The sequence below is a fragment of the Pseudophryne corroboree genome, chromosome 4 (genome assembly GCF_028390025.1).
Source record: "Pseudophryne corroboree isolate aPseCor3 chromosome 4, aPseCor3.hap2, whole genome shotgun sequence".
Lineage (NCBI taxonomy): Eukaryota > Metazoa > Chordata > Amphibia > Anura > Myobatrachidae > Pseudophryne > Pseudophryne corroboree.
Window position 1 is genome coordinate 29817820 of NC_086447.1, and position 19392 is coordinate 29837211.

The window sequence follows — 19392 nt, forward strand, 5'->3', positions numbered from 1 at the left end:
CATATGGCACCTCAGTGAACTTTGTAAAATGTATTTACAAATCTTTAATCATGCAGTGGTGGAATCAAAAGTCATCTGCTAAGAAGGAATCATGATTTCTACAAAGATTTTAACATTTTCTATGGACCTTGTCATCTGAGCATATCTTAAGCAACAACTATAAGTGCGAAAACAGCACATAAGGAAAAGGATGCATTGTCCGGGAATCGAACCCGAGTCAATTGCTTGGAAGGCAGCTATGCTCACCACTATACCACCAATGCTTGAGCGCTTTTTCGATGCATATAGTGGCCAATATGGAAATCACAACAACTGTTTGAAAGATATTTATAGCCTGCGCTGTAGCACCATTCGTGGAAGATATTCAAACAAAATTGGCAAATTGCATGACATTCACAATTCAAGATTTAGGCTCATCCATACTTTTTTTTTTTTTTTTGTCATAAACGTTTTTTATTATTTTTCAAAGAGATTCATTTTACATATTAAGAACCAACATTTTCATAGTCGTCGTAGAAAAAGACAATGATACACAATCAAACAAACAGTGTTAGAATATATGGCTTCATCTAAATCTAGGATTCTCATTGTTTCGAAGTTTATAAGTTTGCGCTTCATAGTATACATGTTGGTATATTTGAGCATAAACACAAATTCCTTGAATTAGAAGAAGAGTTCGCTTACAGAAGTATAAAGAAAGAGATAGAATGGAGTAGGAGGAGAAAAGAAGTGATAGAGAGAGAAGCAGTTGGGGGGGGGGGGGGAGTTGAGTTATGAGATCTTTAACGATAGGGAGCAAAGGTACCCATAGAATTTTACTAGTTTCTTATGTTAATGCAATGGTGAAATTTTTTTTGACATATCAAGGTAGGAGGTAGAAGGGGGCATAATTTGTGTCCTCTTCGCGGTTTCCATGCTAAAATCTTAACTCAGGCCATGATATGTCTCACATTTATACATTTATACAGTAGTATATGGATTTTAACATATAAAAGGCCACCATAGTGTGAGAGTAAGCAATAATCGGCAGTTGTTCTATCTCATCCAAGGTCAGCCAACACGTAACAATTGCTCATGGTGATTCCATTCTTTGGACCCAAAGCGTGCAAAAATACGAGTCTGTATATCTTGTGATAAAGTTATGATATATGGTCTCCATTTTTTATAGAATAGAAGTATACCCTTCTCTACATTTTGGATAGTATGATACCTATCATAATATAGAATCCTCAGCATTTTCTGGTGTACTTCCCGTAAGGAGGGAGTAGTCTTATAAATCCAATGTTTAAGTATAACTTGTTTGGAAATAGTGACCATTAATATTAGTAATGGGTATAGGTGTGTATGTCTTTTATCTAATGTCCAAGGTGTAAAATCTGCTAACAATAGGGCTTGTGGGAGAAGAGTAGCTTTAATATCGTAAGTGTGTTTAATATATTGAACTACTTTGTTCCAAAATTTCTTTATGACCCCACATTCCCAAAAGTTGTGGAAGAATGTGGCTGAAGAATGAAAACATTTCAAGCATTTTCCTGATTCTTCTGGAACAAAATGTTTCCTTTGAGCTTGTGAAATATACGCCTTGTATATTGTTTTTATGTGTATTTCTTGTAGTGAGGAAGCTTGTAATAATCTTATCGTTTTGTCAAACTGATCAAATATACTGGTTGAGTCTTCTATTCTGGGAATAAACTGTACCCATGATGCAATAACTTGATTTTGTATTTTTTCATGTGTTACAGTAATCAGTTTATGATATAATGGTCTTGTCTTATATGATCTATTGTCTGCTCCTTTCATAATAAAGAATAAAGGATCTGTGCGTGGTAATGTAGTCATGTCTATTGACATTGATGAAATGTAATGTCTGATTTGTAAATATGCATAGAAGGCGGACCTATGTACACCGTACCGTTCTTGTACCTCTGTAAAGGACAGCATAGTGCCTCCAGGGTCAAACACATCTGCTATTTTTCTTATACCTTTTGTTTGTAATCTATAATAGACTGCATCGTTTAGTCCAGGTAAAAACATGGGATTACCCCATAGAGGTAATAGAATAGAAAAGGTATAGTGTCTATTTAACCGTCTGTTTAGAGCTCTCCAGGCAGCATATGTGTCTCTAAACAGGAAACTATTTCGAGTAGCAAGAGGGATTTTAGTTTCAGGCATATGTAATAAGGCTCCTGGGGAAAATGGAGCCATCACCGCACAATCTAGAGGATACAACGTGTAGACACTTCTCTCATATAACCAATCTAGTATATATCTAAAATGAATTGAATGTGAGAATTGTAGGATATCTGGTAGGCCAATCCCACCTTTTGTACGTGGTAATTTCAGACGTGTATTGGAGATCCTACTTTTCCCTTCTTTCCAAATAAATTTACTAAATAGTTTCTCAACCAGGACAATATCTGTTTTGGACAAGCGTATCGGTAACATTTGGATCAGGTATGATAGTTGGGGAAAGAGTACAGATTTAATCAATGCTGTCCTACCCAACATAGATAGTGGTAGGTATCTCCATGTGTGTATTTTTCTTGACATAGCGAGTATTACAGTGGTATAGTTGAGTCTATATAAGTCTTGTATTTTCACTGGTATCTGAATACCTAAGTATTTTATTGCTGTAGTGGCCACTTTCAGGTTATGGAGCGGGCCCAATGATGCCAAGTATGTGGGTTTTCCATTTAAGGGGATGAGTTCAGATTTTTGAATGTTTATTTTATACCCTGAAAATTTCCCAAAATCCGTTATCAAGCTAAATACTACAGGTAATGTTTTGTGTGGGTTTGAGGCGAATAGTAGCATGTCATCTGCGAACAGTGAAATGCGAAGGTCTACTTCTCTAGCTTTGATGCCTTGGTATGTGGGTGATTGTCGAATGGCAATAGCAAGAGGCTCCAAGGCCAAGGCGAACAGCAAAGGTGAAAGTGGGCATCCTTGTCTGGTGCCCCGGTATATAGAGAATGCTGGAGAGAGATATCCATTACATAGAATATGGGTATTAGAGTTGTTATATAATGTTCTAATGAAGCTTATAAAGTCCAGTGGGATGCCAAATCTTTGCATTGTATCAAACAGGTGTTCCCAATGTACCATGTCAAAGGCTTTTTCCGCATCCAGTGATAAAATCACTGCAGGAGTCTCGGGGGTCTCACGTTGGGATATATCTATAGCTGTTAATACTTTTCTTATGTTGACCACCGAGGATCTGCCCGCTATAAATCCTGTCTGATCACAATGTACTAATGTGGGCAGCACTAATTTAAGCCTTTCTGCTAATATTTTGGTTAGAATTTTGTAGTCTATGTTGAGCAAGGAGATTGGTCTATAAGACCCTGGGTCAGATAAGTCTCTTCCCTGTTTGGGAAGGACGTTAAGCACTGCCGAATTAAAATATAGTGGCATATTCCCAGTGGTCAAAATATTGTTAAATACCTTAGTAAGTAGAGGGGTTAGCTTAGGGGCGAGCAATTTATAGTATTCGGATGTAAGGCCATCTGGGCCTGGTGCTTTTCCAGCCTTAAGATTCACAATGGCCTTGGATACCTCCGTCTCGGATATAGGCAAGCTCAATTGTTCTCTATGGTTTTCAGCTAGCTGGGGTATTGGTAAATTCTCCCAGAATAATTTTGCATCTGGCTCTGGTCTTGGAGGTTCTGCATATAAGTCTGTATAAAATGTCTGCATTATCTGGGAGATCTGAGCGCTATCTGTTGTGAGCGAACCTGTGTCTGTTTTTAGGGGGTGTACCAACATAGGTGACCTTTGTCCTCTCAGTAAACTGGAAAGGAGTTTCCCCGATTTATTGCTAAAGCGATGAAATTTGGCGTCCTTTTTAAAAGTATGACGGGATTCCATTTTGGCTAATAGACTCTCAAATTCTACCCTTGCTTTCGAGTAGTTATCTCTGTTTATCAATGTCGGGTTAGTTTTATATGTTTGGAAGTTATCTGTTAATAATTGCTGGGCATGGAGAAAGTCAGTCTGTAGTTTTTTATATATTTTGGAAGTATAGGAAATTATTTCTCCTCGTAGGACCGTTTTAGAAGCCTGCCAAAATAATTGTGGTGATTCCTTTAGGGTACTTTCATTATTAGTCACATAGGTGTCCCAGGTCTCAGTGAGCATCGTTCTAAAATCAAGAGACAATGTCATTGATGAAGGGAACCTCCATGATCGAAAAGGGCCTTTGTCCGTCTGTAGTGTCATGTCTAACCATATTACTGCGTGGTCAGATATCGTGATGGGTTCGATACCAACTGTTTTTATATGGGGCATTAATGTTGCAGAGGGTAACAGGTAGTCAATCCTAGATAGCGTGCCATGTGCCGCCGAGAGGCATGTGTATGCCTTATCTGTTGGATTGAGGGCTCTCCATATATCTATTAGGTTCATTGATCTTGTGAACCATGGGACACCTTTTTTAGGTAATTTGACCTTCCTTCTTCTGGGAAGCTGTCGGTCTAGTAACAGAGAGGATACTGCATTAAGGTCGCCCCCCACTATAATGGGAATATCTGAGAAAGGTGTGAGAATTTGTATTACATTTTGCAAAAAGGGTTGCACATTCGTATTTGGGGCATACAAGTTGCATAAACAATAATCATTTTTATCCAAAAGAACTTTACAGATCACATATCTACCCTCAGGGTCTACTTTTGTTTCTTTCATTTCCACATTAATATGTTGTTTAGCTAGTATAGCTACACCTCTGGCTTTGGATGTGTATGGGGAGGAGGCAATCAGTTTCCACGAAAGGGAATTCAGTTTGAGCATCTCAGATTCCCTTAAATGGGTTTCCTGTAGATATATTAAATCTATTTTTAATTTATTTAAGTATAGCAGAACCTTTTTCCTTTTATGCGGAGAGTTGATCCCTCCTATGTTCCAAGATCCTATTTTTATCGCAGTCATTTAACTATTATTACATAGGTAAATGGTCAAGGGTGGATCTAGTATCACAGTATAAAAATGCATCTGGTACAAAATTAAATATAGGCATACATTACTCCGTCGGTATATATCAATATTAGAGGATGGGTGAGGGGAGAGAGAAAAAGAGTGAATTAGAAAGCATAGAGAAAGAAATGTAGAATCAATATTCCGCATATCATATCTAGGCCAGAAAAGGACAGTCCAATGCTGATTATCTATCAGCAAGGCATCGTAACTGAAAATCAGAGAAATAACAATCAAAAAGAACATTCTTAACGAAATTAAGCAACTTCCGGGGTTAAACGAGGGTGGTATTAACATAACCATGAAAGAGGAGAAAGAGCTTCTCGCCTACCCCGCCGGGTACTAAGAGATAAATTTGTACAGTCCGTCCCTCCAGGGGGGGTATGGGCTCAGTAATAAAGGTCCTTTCGTAACGGGGTATAATAACCTATTACCAGATATATTATATTGGAAAGTCTGCTGGCATCCTGTTTCTTTTCCATATAGGGTGTAAAGGTAGCAGTATAAAGCCAAATTGACAGTATGGAGCCATATCTATGCAAATAATCATAGTTATCAGGATAAACCTATATAATGGTATTAAGAAGGTATTCCAGTTAGCAAAGGTGTGCAAGTATGAGGGATTAAATGTCCTCAGAAACGTCTCCTTGTGATCGTGTAGAATCTTCTTCCTCATTTAAGTATGCATCGGCATCCTCTGCTGAAAGGAAATCTGTAAAGGAGGTGCCTGAGTAAATGCGGAGTCTGGCAGGGTATAGTAAAGAGAATTTTCTACCAAGTTGCACCAGTTTAGAGCATATTGGGGAGAACGCTTTTCTTGCTTTTGAGAGTTCCACTGAATAATCTTGGAAGATTAAAACTTTATGTGATTCCCACATTAGACCCCGGGTTTTTCGGGACGCTCTCCATATTTCTTCTTTGTGCAGGAAATTAAGGCATTTAAACAGCACTACTCTGGGTCTGGCTCCTTCATAGCTTTTCTGGGCACCTACCCTGTGTGCTCTTTCTATAACCATATCACGACAGGAGTCAGTGATTTGTAACAGATCTGGTAGTGTGGTACGTAGAAAGGTATACAGTGCTGCACCCCGCAGGGTTTCCGGGAGTCCCACTACCCGCAAGTTCGATCTGCGCGACCTGTTTTCCAAATCGTCTAGCTTGTTCCAAATCTGGTGCTGTGATCGAGTGATATGTGTCATGTCTTGTTTGAGCTTAGATACGTCCTGGAACATCTCTCCCGCCCTTTGCTCCGTTTGCAATACCCGGTGTGTTAGCTGAGTCAATTGTTTATTAATATCTTCAGTCTGGGCTTTAATTAGGGGTCCCATAGCTTTACGTATCGCTCCCACCATATCCTCATATGTAACGGGTATTGCGGGTGTAAAAAGTACCTGATCTGCAGACTTTGCAGCTGGAGCGGGGTCATCATGCATCGTGGAAACCACAATTCTCTCTGGTTCCGCTGCTGGGTAGGAAGAGGAGGGAGGGGGAGCTGTCGTCGGCGTCTCCGCGTCCAGCGCCATTTTTAGCTCCATGCGGCGTTTTTCCTTTTCCCGCTTTTGTTCTTTTTTCGAGAGCGTCGAGGAGGCTAAGTAGCGGTCCATGATGTGCAGGAGCCTTTCCCCTGATATATAAGGGGGGCGAACGGGCTGTGATGGAGGTTTTTCAACCTTTTAAATGTGTTTTTCCGGCGGGCGGCAGCGGAGCTCTGTCCTCACGCTGCTAGTGCATCGCAGCCGGAACCGGAAGTGAGGCTCATCCATACTTAAGGTTTTTATGCACCATTGAACTGACATACAGTGGTATCAAAACTGAGAAAAGAAAAGACCTTCGATTTACTTGCATATGGCACCTCAGTGAACTTTGTAAAATGTATTTACAAATCTTTAATCAGGCAGTGGTGGAATCAAAAGTCATCTGCTAAGAAGGAATCATGATTTCTACAAAGATTTTAACATTTTCTATGGACCTTGTCATCTGAGCATATCTTAAGCAACAACTATAAGTGCAAAAACAGCACATAAGGAAACGGATGCATTGGCCGGGAATCGAACCCGGGTCAACTGCTTGGAAGGCAGCTATGCTCACCACTATACCACCAATGCTTGAGCGTTTTTTCGTTTGCATATAGTGGCCAATATGGAAATCACAACAACTGTTTGAAAGATATTTATAGCCTGCGCTGTAGCACCAATGGTGGAAGATATTCAAACAAAATTGGCAAATTGCATGACATTCACAATTCAAGATTTAGGCTCATCCATACTTAAGGTTTTTATGCACCATTGAACTGACATACAGTGGTATCAAACTGAGAAAAGAAAAGACCTTCGATTTACTTGCATATGGCACCTCAGTGAACTGTGTAAAATGTATTTACAAATCTTTAATCAGGCAGTGGTGGAATCAAAAGTCATCTGCTAAGAATGAATCATGATTTCTACAAAGATTTTAACATTTTCTATGGACCTTGTCATCTGAGCATATCTTAAGCAACAACTATAAGTGCGAAAACAGCACATAAGGAAAAGGATGCATTGGCCGGGAATCGAACCTGGGTCAACAGCTTGGAAGGTAGCTTTGCTCACCACTATACCACCAATGCTTGAGCTATTTTCCAATGCATATAGTGGCCAATATGGCAATCACAACAACTGTTTGAAAGATTTTTATAGCCTGCGCTGTAGCACAATTGGTGGTAGATATTCAAACAAAATTGGCAAATTTCATGACATTCACAATTCAAGATTTAGGCTCATCCATACTTAAGGTTTTTATGCACCATTGAACTGATATACAGTGGTATCGAAACTGAGAAAAGAAAAGACCTTCGATTTACTTGCATATGGCATCTCAGTGAACTTTGTAAAATGTATTTACAAATCTTTAATCAGGCAGTGGTGGAATCAAAAGTCATCTGCTAAGAAGAAATCATGATTTCTACAAAGATTTTAACATTTTCTATGGACCTTGTCATCTGAGCATATCTTAAGCAACAACTATAAGTGCGAAAACAGCACATAAGGAAAAGGATGCATTGGCCGGGAATCGAACCCAGGTCAACTGCTTGGAATGCAGCTATGCTCACCACTATACCACCAATTCTTGAGCTCTTTTTGAATGCATATAGTGGCCAATATGGAAATCACAACAACTGTTTGAAAGATATTTATAGCCTGCGCTGTAGCACCATTCGTGGAAGATATTCAAACAAAATTGGCAAATTGCATGACATTCACAATTCAAGATTTAGGCTCATCCATACTTAAGGTTTTTATGCACCATTGAACTGATGTACAGTGGTATCAAAACTGAGAAAAGAAAAGACCTTCGATTTACTTGCATATGGCACCTCAGTGAACTTTGTAAAATGTATTTACAAATCTTTAATCATGCAGTGGTGGAATCAAAAGTCATCTGCTAAGAAGGAATCATGATTTCTACAAAGATTTTAACATTTTCTATGGACCTTGTCATCTGAGCATATCTTAAGCAACAACTATAAGTGCGAAAACAGCACATAAGGAAAAGGATGCATTGTCCGGGAATCGAACCCGAGTCAATTGCTTGGAAGGCAGCTATGCTCACCACTATACCACCAATGCTTGAGCGCTTTTTCGATGCATATAGTGGCCAATATGGAAATCACAACAACTGTTTGAAAGATATTTATAGCCTGCGCTGTAGCACCATTCGTGGAAGATATTCAAACAAAATTGGCAAATTGCATGACATTCACAATTCAAGATTTAGGCTCATCCATACTTAAGGTTTTTATGCACCATTGAACTGACATACAGTGGTATCAAAACTGAGAAAAGAAAAGACCTTCGATTTACTTGCATATGGCACCTCAGTGAACTTTGTAAAATGTATTTACAAATCTTTAATCAGGCAGTGGTGGAATCAAAAGTCATCTGCTAAGAAGGAATCATGATTTCTACAAAGATTTTAACATTTTCTATGGACCTTGTCATCTGAGCATATCTTAAGCAACAACTATAAGTGCAAAAACAGCACATAAGGAAAAGGATGCATTGGCCGGGAATCGAACCCGGGTCAACTGCTTGGAAGGCAGCTATGCTCACCACTATACCACCAATGCTTGAGCTTTTTTCGTTTGCATATAGTGGCCAATATGGAAATCACAACAACTGTTTGAAAGATATTTATAGCCTGCGCTGTAGCACCAATGGTGGAAGATATTCAAACAAAATTGGCAAATTGCATGACATTCACAATTCAAGATTTAGGCTCATCCATACTTAAGGTTTTTATGCACCATTGAACTGACATACAGTGGTATCAAAACTGAGAAAAGAAAAGACCTTCGATTTACTTGCATATGGCACCTCAGTGAACTGTGTAAAATGTATTTACAAATCTTTAATCAGGCAGTGGTGGAATCAAAAGTCATCTGCTAAGAATGAATCATGATTTCTACAAAGATTTTAACATTTTCTATGGACCTTGTCATCTGAGCATATCTTAAGCAACAACTATAAGTGCGAAAACAGCACATAAGGAAAAGGATGCATTGGCCGGGAATCGAACCCGGGTCAACAGCTTGGAAGGCAGCTTTGCTCACCACTATACCACCAATGCTTGAGCTATTTTCCAATGCATATAGTGGCCAATATGGAAATCACAAGAACTGTTTGAAAGATTTTTATAGCCTGCGCTGTAGCACAAATTGTGGTAGATATTCAAACAAAATTGGCAAATTGCATGACATTCACAATTCAAGATTTAGGCTCATCCATACTTAAGGTTTTTATGCACCATTGAACTGATATACAGTGGTATCAAAACATAGAAAAGAAAAGACCTTCTATTTACTTGCATATGGCATCTCAGTGAACTTTGTAAAATGTATTTACAAATCTTTAATCAGGCAGTGGTGGAATCAAAAGTCATCTGCTAAGAAGGAATCATGATTTCTACAAAGATTTTAACATTTTCCATGGACCTTGTCATCTGAGCATATCTTAAGCAACAACTATAAGTGCGAAAACAGCACATAAGGAAAAGGATGCATTGTCCGGGAATCGAACCCGAGTCAATTGCTTGGAAGGCAGCTATGCTCACCACTATACCACCAATGCTTGAGCACTTTTTCGATGCATATAGTGGCCAATATGGAAATCACAACAACTGTTTGAAAGATATTTATAGCCTGCGCTGTAGCACCATTCGTGGAAGATATTCAAACAAAATTGGCAAATTGCATGACATTCACAATTCAAGATTTAGGCTCATCCATACTTAAGGTTTTTATGCACCATTGAACTGATATACAGTGGTATAAAAACTGAGAATAGAAAAGACCTTCGTTTTACTTGCATATGGCACCTCAGTGAACTTTGTAAAATGTATTTACAAATCTTTAATCAGGCAGTGGTGGAATCAAAAGTCATCTGCTAAGAATGAATCATGATTTCTACAAAGATTTTAACATTTTCTATGGACCTTGTCATCTGAGCATATCTTAAGCAACAACTATAAGTGCGAAAACAGCACATAAGGAAAAGGATGCATTGGCCGGGAATCGAACACAGGTCAACAGGTTGGAAGGCAGCTATGCTCACCACTATACCACCAATGCTTGAGCTCTTTTCAAATGCATATAGTGGCCAATATGGAAATCACAACAACTGTTTGAAAGATATTTATAGCCTGCGCTGTAGCACCATTGGTGGAAGATATTCAAACAAAATTGGCAATTTGCATGACATTCACAATTCAAGATTTAGGCTCATCCAAACTTAAGGTTTTTATGCACCATTGAACTGATATACAGTGGTATCAAAACTGAGAAAAGAAAAGACCTTCGATTTACTTGCATATGGCACCTCAGTGATTCTTGTAAAATGTATTTACAAATCTTTAATCAGGCAGTGGTGGAATCAAAAGTCATCTGCTAAGAAGGAATAATGATTTCTACAAAGATTTTAACATTTTCTATGGACCTTGTCATCTGAGCATATCTTAAGCAACAACTATAAGTGCGAAAACAGCACATAAGGAAAAGGATGCATTGTCCGGGAATCGAACCCGAGTCAATTGCTTGGAAGGCAGCTATGCTCACCACTATACCACCAATGCTTGAGCACTTTTTCGATGCATATAGTGGCCAATATGGAAATCACAACAACTGTTTGAAAGATATTTATAGCCTGCGCTGTAGCACCATTCGTGGAAGATATTCAAACAAAATTGGCAAATTGCATGACATTCACAATTCAAGATTTAGGCTCATCCATACTTAAGGTTTTTATGCACCATTGAACTGATATACAGTGGTATAAAAACTGAGAATAGAAAAGACCTTCGTTTTACTTGCATATGGCACCTCAGTGAACTTTGTAAAATGTATTTACAAATCTTTAATCAGGCAGTGGTGGAATCAAAAGTCATCTGCTAAGAATGAATCATGATTTCTACAAAGATTTTAACATTTTCTATGGACCTTGCCATCTGAGCATATCTTAAGCAACAACTATAAGTGCGAAAACAGCACATAAGGAAAAGGATGCATTGGCCGGGAATCGAACCCAGGTCAACAGGTTGGAAGGCAGCTATGCTCACCACTATACCACCAATGCTTGAGCTCTTTTCAAATGCATATAGTGGCCAATATGGAAATCACAACAACTGTTTGAAAGATATTTATAGCCTGCGCTGTAGCACCATTGGTGGAAGATATTCAAACAAAATTGGCAAATTGCATGACATTCACAATTCAAGATTTAGGCTCATCCAAACTTAAGGTTTTTATGCACCATTGAACTGATATACAGTGGTATCAAAACTGAGAAAAGAAAAGACCTTCGATTTACTTGCATATGGCACCTCAGTGATTCTTGTAAAATGTATTTACAAATCTTTAATCAGGCAGTGGTGGAATCAAAAGTCATCTGCTAAGAAGGAATCATGATTTCTACAAAGATTTTAACATTTTCTATGGACCTTGTCATCTGAGCATATCTTAAGCAACAACTATAAGTGCGAAAACAGCACATAAGGAAAAGGATGCATTGGCCGGGAATCGAACACAGGTCAACAGGTTGGAAGGCAGCTATGCTCACCACTATACCACCAATGCTTGAGCTCTTTTCAAATGCATATAGTGGCCAATATGGAAATCACAACAACTGTTTGAAAGATATTTATAGCCTGCGCTGTAGCACCATTGGTGGAAGATATTCAAACAAAATTGGCAAATTGCATGACATTCACAATTCAAGATTTAGGCTCATCCAAACTTAAGGTTTTTATGCACCATTGAACTGATATACAGTGGTATCAAAACTGAGAAAAGAAAAGACCTTCGATTTACTTGCATATGGCACCTCAGTGATTCTTGTAAAATGTATTTACAAATCTTTAATCAGGCAGTGGTGGAATCAAAAGTCATCTGCTAAGAAGGAATAATGATTTCTACAAAGATTTTAACATTTTCTATGGACCTTGTCATCTGAGCATATCTTAAGCAACAACTATAAGTGCGAAAACAGCACATAAGGAAAAGGATGCATTGTCCGGGAATCGAACCCGAGTCAATTGCTTGGAAGGCAGCTATGCTCACCACTATACCACCAATGCTTGAGCACTTTTTCGATGCATATAGTGGCCAATATGGAAATCACAACAACTGTTTGAAAGATATTTATAGCCTGCGCTGTAGCACCATTCGTGGAAGATATTCAAACAAAATTGGCAAATTGCATGACATTCACAATTCAAGATTTAGGCTCATCCATACTTAAGGTTTTTATGCACCATTGAACTGATATACAGTGGTATAAAAACTGAGAATAGAAAAGACCTTCGTTTTACTTGCATATGGCACCTCAGTGAACTTTGTAAAATGTATTTACAAATCTTTAATCAGGCAGTGGTGGAATCAAAAGTCATCTGCTAAGAATGAATCATGATTTCTACAAAGATTTTAACATTTTCTATGGACCTTGCCATCTGAGCATATCTTAAGCAACAACTATAAGTGCGAAAACAGCACATAAGGAAAAGGATGCATTGGACGGGAATCGAACCCAGGTCAACAGGTTGGAAGGCAGCTATGCTCACCACTATACCACCAATGCTTGAGCTCTTTTCAAATGCATATAGTGGCCAATATGGAAATCACAACAACTGTTTGAAAGATATTTATAGCCTGCGCTGTAGCACCATTGGTGGAAGATATTCAAACAAAATTGGCAAATTGCATGACATTCACAATTCAAGATTTAGGCTAATCCAAACTTAAGGTTTTTATGCACCATTGAACTGATATACAGTGGTATCAAAACTGAGAAAAGAAAAGACCTTCGATTTACTTGCATATGGCACCTCAGTGATTCTTGTAAAATGTATTTACAAATCTTTAATCAGGCAGTGGTGGAATCAAAAGTCATCTGCTAAGAAGGAATCATGATTTCTACAAAGATTTTAACATTTTCTATGGACCTTGTCATCTGAGCATATCTTAAGCAACAACTATAAGTGCGAAAACAGCACATAAGGAAAAGGATGCATTGGCCGGGAATCGAACACGGGTCAACTGCTTGAAAGGCAGCTATGCTCACCACTATACCACCAATGCTTGAGCACTTTTCAAATGCATATAGTGGCCAATATGGAAATCACAACAACTGTTTGAAAGATTTTTATAGCCTGCGCTGTAGCACCATTGGTGGTAGATATTCAAACAAAATTGGCAAATTGCATGACATTCACAATTTAAGATGTAGGCTCATCCATACTTAAGGTTTTTATGCACCATTGAACTGATATACAGTGGAATCAAAACTGAGAAAAGAAAAGACCTTCGATTTACTTGCATATGGCACCTCAGTGAACTTTGTAAAATGTATTTACAAATCTTTAATCAGGCAGTGGTGGAATCAAAAGTCATCTGCTAAGAAGGAATCATGATTTCTACAAAGATTTTAACATTTTCTATGGACCTTGTCATCTGAGCATATCTTAAGCAACAACTATAAGTGCGAAAACAGCACATAAGGAAAAGAATGCATTGGCCGGGAATCGAACCCGGGTCAACAGCTTAGAAGGCAGCTATGCTCACCACTATACCACCAATGCTTGAACTCTTTTCAAATGCATATAGTGGCCAATATGGAAATCACAACAACTGTTTGAAAGATATTTATAGCCTGCGCTGTAGCACCATTGGTGGAAGATATTCAAACAAAATTGGCAAATTGCATGACATTCACAATTCAAGATTTAGGCACATCCAAACTTAAGGTTTTTATGCACCATTGAACTGATATACAGTGGTATCAAAACTGAGAAAAGAAAAGACCTTCGATTTACTTGCATATGGCACCTCAGTGATTCTTGTAAAATGTATTTACAAATCTTTAATCAGGCAGTGGTGGAATCAAAAGTCATCTGCTAAGAAGGAATCATGATTTCTACAAAGATTTTAACATTTTCTATGGACCTTGTCATCTGAGCATATCTTAAGCAACAACTATAAGTGCGAAAACAGCACATAAGGAAAAGGATGCATTGGCCGGGAATCGAACCCGGGTCAACTGCTTGGAAGGCAGCTATGCTCACCACTATACCACCAATGCTTGAGCACTTTTCAAATGCATATAGTGGCCAATATGGAAATCACAACAACTGTTTGAAAGATTTTTATAGCCTGCGCTGTAGCACCATTGGTGGTAGATATTCAAACAAAATTGGCAAATTGCATGACATTCACAATTCAAGATTTAGGCTCATCCATACTTAAGGTTTTTATGCACCATTGAACTGATATACAGTGGTATCAAAACTGAGAAAAGAAAAGACCTTTAATGTACTTGCATATGGCACCTCAGTGAACTTTGTAAAATGTGTTTACAAATCTTTAATCATGCAGTGGTGGAATCAAAACTCATCTGCTAAAAAAGAATCATGATTTCTACAAAGATTTTAACATTTTCTATGGACCTTGTCATCTGAGCATATCTTAAGCAACAACTATAAGTGCGAAAACAGCACATAAGGAAAAGGATGCATTGGCCGGGAATCGAACCCAGGTCAACTGCTTGGAATGCAGCTATGCTCACCACTATACCACCAATTCTTGAGCTCTTTTTGAATGCATATAGTGGCCAATATGGAAATCACAACAACTGTTTGAAAGATATTTATAGCCTGCGCTGTAGCACCATTCGTGGAAGATATTCAAACAAAATTGGCAAATTGCATGACATTCACAATTCAAGATTTAGGCTCATCCATACTTAAGGTTTTTATGCACCATTGAACTGATATACAGTGGTATCAAAATTGAGAAAAGAAAAGACCTTCGATTTACTTGCATATGGCACCTCAGTGAACTTTGTAAAATGTATTTACAAATCTTTAATCATGCAGTGGTGGAATCAAAAGTCATCTGCTAAGAAGGAATCATGATTTCTACAAAGATTTTAACATTTTCTATGGACCTTGTCATCTGAGCATATCTTAAGCAACAACTATAAGTGCGAAAACAGCACATAAGGAAAAGAATGCATTGTCCGGGAATCGAACCCGAGTCAATTGCTTGGAAGGCAGCTATGCTCACCACTATACCACCAATGCTTGAGCGCTTTTTCAATGCATATAGTGGCCAATATGGAAATCACAACAACTGTTTGAAAGATATTTATAGCCTGCGCTGTAGCACCATTCGTGGAAGATATTCAAACAAAATTGGCAAATTGCATGACATTCACAATTCAAGATTTAGGCTCATCCATACTTAAGGTTTTTATGCACCATTGAACTGATATACAGTGGTATAAAAACTGAGAATAGAAAAGACCTTCGTTTTACTTGCATATGGCACCTCAGTGAACTTTGTAAAATGTATTTACAAATCTTTAATCAGGCAGTGGTGGAATCAAAAGTCATCTGCTAAGAATGAATCATGATTTCTAAAAGATTTTAACATTTTCTATGGACCTTGTCATCTGAGCATATCTTAAGCAACAACTATAAGTGCGAAAACAGCACATAAGGAAAAGAATGCATTGGCCGGGAATCGAACCCGGGTCAACAGCTTGGAAGGCAGCTATGCTCACCACTATACCACCAATGCTTGAGCATTTTTCAAATGCATATAGTGGCCAATATGGAAATCACAACAACTGTTTGAAAGATTTTTATAGCCTGCGCTGTAGCACCATTGGTGGTAGATATTCAAACAAAATTGGCAAATTGCATGACATTCACAATTCAAGATTTAGGCTCATCCATACTTAAGGTTTTTATGCACCATTGAACTGATATACAGTGGAATCAAAACTGAGAAAAGAAAAGACCTTCGATTTACTTGCATATGGCACCTCAGTGAACTTTGTAAAATGTATTTACAAATCTTTAATCAGGCAGTGGTGGAATCAAAAGTCATCTGCTAAGAAGGAATCATGATTTCTACAAAGATTTTAACATTTTCTATGGACCTTGTCATCTGAGCATATCTTAAGCAACAACTATAAGTGCGAAAACAGCACATAAGGAAAAGGATGCATTGGCCGGGAATCGAACCCAGGTCAACTGCTTGGAATGCAGCTATGCTCACCACTATACCACCAATTCTTGAGCTCTTTTTGAATGCATATAGTGGCCAATATGGAAATCACAACAACTGTTTGAAAGATATTTATAGCCTGCGCTGTAGCACCATTCGTGGAAGATATTCAAACAAAATTGGCAAATTGCATGACATTCACAATTCAAGATTTAGGCTCATCCATACTTAAGGTTTTTATGCACCATTGAACTGATATACAGTGGTATCAAAACTGATAAAAGAAAAGACCTTCGATTTACTTGCATATGGCACCTCAGTGAACTTTGTAAAATGTATTTACAAATCTTTAATCATGCAGTGGTGGAATCAAAAGTCATCTGCTAAGAAGGAATCATGATTTCTACAAAGATTTTAACATTTTCTATGGACCTTGTCATCTGAGCATATCTTAAGCAACAACTATAAGTGCGAAAACAGCACATAAGGAAAAGGATGCATTGTCCGGGAATCGAACCCGAGTCAATTGCTTGGAAGGCAGCTATGCTCACCACTATACCACCAATGCTTGAGCGCTTTTTCGATGCATATAGTGGCCAATATGGAAATCACAACAACTGTTTGAAAGATATTTATAGCCTGCGCTGTAGCACCATTCGTGGAAGATATTCAAACAAAATTGGCAAATTGCATGACATTCACAATTCAAGATTTAGGCTCATCCATACTTAAGGTTTTTATGCACCATTGAACTGATATACAGTGGTATCAAAACTGAGAAAAGAAAAGACCTTCGATTTACTTGCATATGGCACCTCAGTGAACTTTGTAAAATGTATTTACAAATCTTTAATCATGCAGTGGTGGAATCAAAAGTCATCTGCTGAGAAGGAATCATGATTTCTACAAAGATTTTAACATTTTCTATGGACCTTGTCATCTGAGCATATCTTAAGCAACAACTATAAGTGCGAAAACAGCACATAAGGAAAAGGATGCATTGGCTGGGAATCGACACCGGGTCAACTGCTTGGAAGGCAGCTATGCTCACTACTATACCACCAATGCTTGAGCACTTTTCAAATGCATATAGTGGCCAATATGGAAATCACAACAACTGTTTGAAAGATTTTTATAGCCTGCGCTGTAGCACCATTGGTGGTAGATATTCAAACAAAATTGGCAAATTGCATGACATTCACAATTCAAGATTTAGGCTCATCCATACTTAAGGTTTTTATGCACCATTGAACTGATATACAGGGGTATCAAAACTGAGAAAAGAAAAGACCTTTGATGTACTTGCATATGTCACCTCAGTGAACTTTGTAAAATGTGTTTACAAATCTTTAATCATGCAGTGGTGGAATCAAAAGTCATCTGCTAAGAAGGAATCATGATTTCTACAAAGATTTTAACATTTTCTATGGACCTTGTCATCTGAGCATATCTTAAGCAACAACTATAAGTGCGAAAACAGCACATAAGGAAACGGATGCATTGGCCGGGAATCGAACCCGAGTCAATTGCTTGGAAGGCAGCTATGGTCACCACTATACCACCAATGCTTGAGCGCTTTTTCGATGCATATAGTGGCCAATATGGAAATCACAACAACTGTTTGAAAGATATTTATAGCCTGCGCTGTAGCACCATTGGTGGAAGATATTCAAACAAAATTGGCAAATTGCATGACATTCACAATTCAAGATTTAGGCTCATCCATACTTAAGGTTTTTATGCACCACTGAACTGATATACAGTGGTATCAAAACTGAGAAAAGAAAAGACCTTTGATTTACTTGCATATGGCACCTCAGTGATTCTTGTAAAATGTATTTACAAATCTTTAATCAGGCAGTGGTGGAATCAAAAGTCATCTGCTAAGAAGGAATCATGATTTCTACAAAGATTTTAACATTTTCTATGGACCTTGTCATCTGAGCATATCTTAAGCAACAACTATAAGTGCGAAAACAGCACATAAGGAAAAGGATGCATTGGCCGGGAATCGAACCCAGGTCAACTGCTTGGAATGCAGCTATGCTCACCACTATACCACCAATTCTTGAGCTCTTTTTGAATGCATATAGTGGCCAATATGGTAATCACAACAACTGTTTGAAAGATATTTATAGCCTGCGCTGTAGCACCATTCGTGGAAGATATTCAAACAAAATTGGCAAATTGCATGACATTCACAATTCAAGATTTAGGCTCATCCATACTTAAGGTTTTTATGCACCATTGAACTGATATACAGTGGTATCAAAACTGAGAAAAGAAAAGACCTTCGATTTACTTGCATATGGCACCTCAGTGAACTTTGTAAAATGTATTTACAAATCTTTAATCATGCAGTGGTGGAATCAAAAGTCATCTGCTAAGAAGGAATCATGATTTCTACAAAGATTTTAACATTTTCTATGGACCTTGTCATCTGAGCATATCTTAAGCAACAACTATAAGTGCGAAAACAGCACATAAGGAAAAGGATGCATTGTCCGGGAATCGAACCCGAGTCAATTGCTTGGAAGGCAGCTATGCTCACCACTATACCACCAATGCTTGAGCGCTTTTTCGATGCATATAGTGGCCAATATGGAAATCACAACAACTGTTTGAAAGATATTTATAGCCTGCGCTGTAGCACCATTCGTGGAAGATATTCAAACAAAATTGGCAAATTGCATGACATTCACAATTTAAGATTTAGGCTCATCCATACTTAAGGTTTTTATGCACCAATGAACTTACATACAGTGGTATCAAAACTGAGAAAAGAAAAGACCTTCGATTTACTTGCATATGGCGCCTCAGTGAACTTTGTAAAATGTATTTACAAATCTTTAATCAGGCAGTGGTGGAATCAAAAGTCATCTGCTAAG

At 38.1% G+C, this 19392-nt stretch overlaps 7 non-coding genes across 7 annotated transcripts; all 7 read right to left on the reverse strand.

The window, feature by feature from the left end:
* Positions 1 to 7001: 7001 nt before the first annotated feature.
* On the reverse strand, positions 7002 to 7073 carry TRNAG-UCC (transfer RNA glycine (anticodon UCC)). The gene has a single exon. It is a non-coding gene; the product is annotated as a tRNA-Gly (tRNA).
* Positions 7074 to 9001: 1928 nt separating this feature from the next.
* On the reverse strand, positions 9002 to 9073 carry TRNAG-UCC (transfer RNA glycine (anticodon UCC)). Its single transcript has one exon. It is a non-coding gene; the product is annotated as a tRNA-Gly (tRNA).
* A 428-nt stretch (positions 9074 to 9501) lies between these two features.
* On the reverse strand, positions 9502 to 9573 carry TRNAG-UCC (transfer RNA glycine (anticodon UCC)). Its single transcript has one exon. It is a non-coding gene; the product is annotated as a tRNA-Gly (tRNA).
* A 3928-nt stretch (positions 9574 to 13501) lies between these two features.
* Positions 13502 to 13573, reverse strand: TRNAE-UUC (transfer RNA glutamic acid (anticodon UUC)). The gene has a single exon. It is a non-coding gene; the product is annotated as a tRNA-Glu (tRNA).
* A 428-nt stretch (positions 13574 to 14001) lies between these two features.
* On the reverse strand, positions 14002 to 14073 carry TRNAR-UCU (transfer RNA arginine (anticodon UCU)). Its single transcript has one exon. It is a non-coding gene; the product is annotated as a tRNA-Arg (tRNA).
* Positions 14074 to 14501: 428 nt separating this feature from the next.
* TRNAG-UCC (transfer RNA glycine (anticodon UCC)) lies at positions 14502 to 14573 on the reverse strand. The gene has a single exon. It is a non-coding gene; the product is annotated as a tRNA-Gly (tRNA).
* Positions 14574 to 16000: 1427 nt separating this feature from the next.
* TRNAG-UCC (transfer RNA glycine (anticodon UCC)) lies at positions 16001 to 16072 on the reverse strand. The gene has a single exon. It is a non-coding gene; the product is annotated as a tRNA-Gly (tRNA).
* Positions 16073 to 19392: the final 3320 nt, after the last annotated feature.